The following is a 4,387-nucleotide window of genomic DNA, read 5'->3' as shown; positions in this document are numbered from 1 at the left end:
AAAAAAAATAGACAAAGTTTGGATAAGCAAACTCAGAAAATGGAGCCAGGTGCTAGTAGCTCAGGCATGTAATCCTAGGTGTTAGCATTATCCCGCCTCAGTCCTCAGCTCCACACAGACCTGAGCTCCTCACAGACCTGGCCACTCCCTCTCTCTGCCCAGAGTTACCTTACCTCACCACTACCCCAGAGCTACCTACCTGGATGGGGGCAGACACCATATTGCTCTCTCTCCAAGAGGAGTTATGGCCCTTCTAATAAACCTTAAAATAATCTTTCTCCTGTGCCTGCCTGCTTCCACATGGTTACCTGGGATCGTTGTAATGGATCCTAACACTTGGTACTCAGGAGGCTGAGATCTGAGGATCACTATTCAAAGCTAGTCCAGGCAGGAAAGTCCCCTTAAGACTCTTTATCTCCAATTAACCACCAGAAAACCCTAAGTGAAGCTGTGACTCAAAGTGATAGAGCACTAGCCTTGGCAAAAATGCTCAAGGATAGTGCCCAGGTCCTGAGTTCAAGCCCCATCACCCACAAAATAAATAAAATTGAGAAACAGAAAAAGAAGCAAGTGGACTATTGGAACTGATGCCATCACTTTTCCTAAACTTGTTCTCAAACAGGAGAGACAATTCTTTTTTTTTTTTTGCCAGTCATGGTACCTGAACGCTGGGCCTGGGCACTGTCCTTCAGCTTTTCAGCTCAAGGCTAGCGCTCTACCACTTGAGCCACAGCACCACTTCTGGCTTTTTCTGTTTAATGTGGTGCTGAGGAATCGAACCCAGAGCCTTATGCATGCAGGGCAAGCACTGTACCACTGAGCCACCTTCCCAGTCCAAGAGAGAGACAAAACTTTACACCTGCTTTCTTAGGGGTTTTCAGCTGCACTTGAGCATTACATTTATATTAGAAATATCAACAAAAGAGAGTGTGGCCAGGCCGCTCAGACGGAGCAGGGCTTTCTTTACCAGTGGATTGTGTAGAATACACTGCCAGTCTCTTGTCTTCTATTCACCATGACTTCTTCTGATATTCAGGTGAAGGAACTGGAGAAGCGAGCCTCAAGCCAGCTGATTCTCAGCCCTCAGTCAAAAGAATCTGTCCCTGATTTCCCCCCTTTCCCCTCCAAAGAAGAAGGCTCTTTCCCTGGAGGAAATTCAGAAGAAATTGGAAACTGCAGAAGAAAGACACAAGTCCCATGAAGCTGAGGTCTTAAAGCAGCTTGCTGAGAAACAAGAGCATGAGAAAGAAGTGCTTCAGAAAGCAATAGAAGAGAACAATAATTTCAGCAAAATGGCGGAGGAGAAACTGACCCATAAGATGGAAGCTAAGGGCTGGGAAGGTGGCTCAGTAGTAGAATGCTTGCCTTGCATGCATGAGGCCCTGGGTTCGATTCCTCAGCACCATATAAGCAAAAAGAAAAAAGCCGGAAGTGGCAGTGAGGCTCAAGTGGTAGAGCGCTAGCCTTGAGCTGAAGAGCTGAGGGACAGCGCCCAGGCCCAGAGTTCAGGCCCCACAACTGGACCCAAAAAAAAAAAAAAAAGATGGAAGCTAACAAAGAAAACCGAGAGGCACAGATGGCTGCCAAATTGGAGCGTTTTGGAGAGAAGGATAAGCACGTGGAAGAGGTGCGGAAGAACAGAGTCCAGAGATCCTGCTGATGAGACTGAAGCTGACTAATTTTCTTCTGAGAACTGACCTTCTTCCCTTCCCCTCCTTAAATATCCAAAGACTGTACTGGCCAGTGTCATTTTATTTTTTTCCCTCCTGACAAATATTCTAGAAGCTGATGTAGGACTATATAGGTAGATCAGACTGTAAGATGACATTTTAGGGGCTAAAGGGGAGAAACTAAAAGTGTTTTACTCTTTTTCTAAAGTGTTGGTCTTTTTAATGTAGCTATTTTTCTTGTTGCATCTTTTCTACTTCAGTACCCTTGGTGTACTGGGTTAATGGCTAGTACTGTATTGGCTCTGTGAAAACATTTGTGAAAAGAGTATGTAGTGGCTTCTTTTAAAGTGTTAGATGCTGAATATCTGTTCACTTTTCAATTCCAATCCTGTCCCAATTTTACCAGATGCTACTGTACTTGAGTGGTTAATGAACTGCAGAGTGCTGAAAAAAAAAAAAAGAAAAGAAATATCAACAGAAGAAAAACAGGGCTGGAAAGGGGGCTCAGTGGTAGAGTGCTTGCCTTGTATGCATGAGATCCTGGGTTCGATTCCTCTGCACCACATAAGCAGAAAAAGCCAGAAGTGGCGCTGTGGCTTAAGTGGTAGAGCACTAGCCTTGAGCTGAAGAGCTGAAGGACAGTGCCCAGGCCCAGAGTTCAGGCCCCACAACCAAAAAAAAAGAAAGAAAGAGAGAGATAGAGAGGGAGAGAGAGAGAAAGACATTTATTTAATACAAGTTTTACATGGCAAAGGAATCTTCAGAAGGAAATTAAAATTCATTGACACAAACTTGAACTCTTATGATGCAGTGTGTTAGACAAAGGGTAGCAAATTGTAAAAATGTGACAAAGCAGGGGGCTGGGACTGTGGCTCAGTGGTAGAGAGCTTGCCTCCCTTGAACGAGGCCTCAGATTCCTCAGCACCAGATAAGCAGAAAAAGCCAGAAGTGGCACTGTGGTTCAAGTGGTAGAGCGCTATCCTTGAGCTGAAGACCTTAGGGATAGCACCAGGCCCAAAGTTCAAGCCTCATGACCCATCAAAAAAAAAAAAAAAAAAAGAAGTGACAAAGCAGAGACTGCTTTGGGCAGTTAACTGCTAGAGCAGCTAACTGAGCAGAGAACACTTAGAAAGATAAGGGAGATGAGGTTTAGTTTAACAGGACTGGTTTGTACAGTTTTTCTTAGCCTAAACTTCCTATCCATGGGGATAAGAATGGTAACTTTCTTTTTGGTGTAGGGAGTATATCATGGGATTTTTCATTTCCTGTTCCCCTATCCCCTCCCCATACACACTGGAGTTTGAACTCAGGGTTGCCTGTACTCAGCTGTCTCTTACCCAGGTTTTTGTGTACGATTTTGGAAATGGAGTCTTGAGGACTTTTCTGCTTTAGGTGGTTTTGAATCATAAACCTCTATATCTCAGCCTCCTGTGTAGCTAGAATTACAGAAGAGTCATCCTGCTTTTAAGAAACAGAAAGAAGTGATGTTGCACCTGCTATTTTTCTATTGCCTTTAACTTAAAATGTGCGAGAGTAGAGCCTGTGTGGGCATGGCATATTCTTCACTGCTTCACTGATTTTTTTTTTCACTTTAAACTACTTGGAGTTAGTTTATCAGCCTCAAGACACGTCAGTCCTTGCACAGCTAATAAGGTTTGGTTCTAATCTCAACAGGGGGCACTCTCACTCCAGAGAATGAACTCTTGCATAAGTGAAAGATTCAGCCTAGCATAGGTCAGGAGGTTTTGGTAATATTGCTCTAGGAGTATATAGGCCAGGGAGGCTAGTGAGCAGCACTGGGTAAGGGTAAAATCAAAGGAGCACCAAAAGAAATTGTGGGTTGGGCTGGGAAGGTGGCTCGGTGGTAGAGTGCTTGCCTTATGAGGCCCTGGGTTCGATTCCACATAAGCAGAAAAAATAAAAACGCTGGAAGTGGTGCTGTGGCTCAAGTGGTAGAGTGCTAGCCTTGACCTGAGGAGCTGAGGGACAGCGCCCAGGCCCAGAGTTCAAGCCCCACAACCAGACCCAAAAAAGAAAAAGAAATGATGGGTTGTGGTCAGTTTGTGGACAGAAGCTTAGGAAGTGTGGGTGGTACGGATCAGTGGGGAAAGAAGGATTATTGTTGAGCCCCAGCAGCAATCACAATATGGCAGTCAATTGATTTTTATCAACAGCTTCCTCTTCTTGGGAAAAGGCCACAGAAAAGACAACTTTTGGTCTTGTAGCAAATTTGGCAGAAGGGGCTGTTGCTAAACCTAGCACTAGGACCAAACAAATAGCAGAGAGACCATGTTGAGATTCCAACATAACAAGAATAAAGTCCCTGTAATTTGGGGTGGGCTGGGGTGGGAAGAAACCATCATTTTAGATGATGGAAACAATTTAGGGCCTGGTTGCTGACTCAGCTTTTTCACTCAAGGCTGGAACTCTATCACTTGAGCCACATATTATCTACTCTGGATATTTGCTGGTTAATGGGAGATGAGTCTCAACAGATTTTCCAGCGCTTCCTGAGTAGGTAGGATTATAAGCACGAGCCTAGCTTTCCAAATTTTTAATGGCAGTCCCAATGTGTTTGATCTTTTCCTTTGATTTATACCACATTGGAAGAAAGGCCCTGTGAGACTGATTGTGGAGCATCTTTTTTTTTTTTTGTCGGTCATGGGGCTTGAACTCTGGGCCTGGGCACTGTCCCTCAGCTCTTCAGCTGAAGGTGA

General features: G+C 44.5%; 1 pseudogene across 1 annotated transcript; it reads left to right on the top strand.

The window, feature by feature from the left end:
* The first annotated feature begins 930 nt into the window (after positions 1–930).
* LOC105988996 lies at positions 931–2,067 on the top strand (annotated as a pseudogene). Its single transcript, XR_001175228.1, has 2 exons — positions 931–1,341; positions 1,551–2,067. The product of XR_001175228.1 is annotated as a stathmin-like (transcript).
* Positions 2,068–4,387: the final 2,320 nt, after the last annotated feature.

The sequence above is a fragment of the Dipodomys ordii genome, unplaced genomic scaffold (assembly GCF_000151885.1).
Source record: "Dipodomys ordii isolate 6190 unplaced genomic scaffold, Dord_2.0 Scaffold53, whole genome shotgun sequence".
In the NCBI taxonomy this organism is placed as follows: domain Eukaryota; kingdom Metazoa; phylum Chordata; class Mammalia; order Rodentia; family Heteromyidae; genus Dipodomys; species Dipodomys ordii.
Note: the sequence above shows the minus strand (reverse complement) of the source record. Positions and strands in the feature narration are given on the sequence as shown.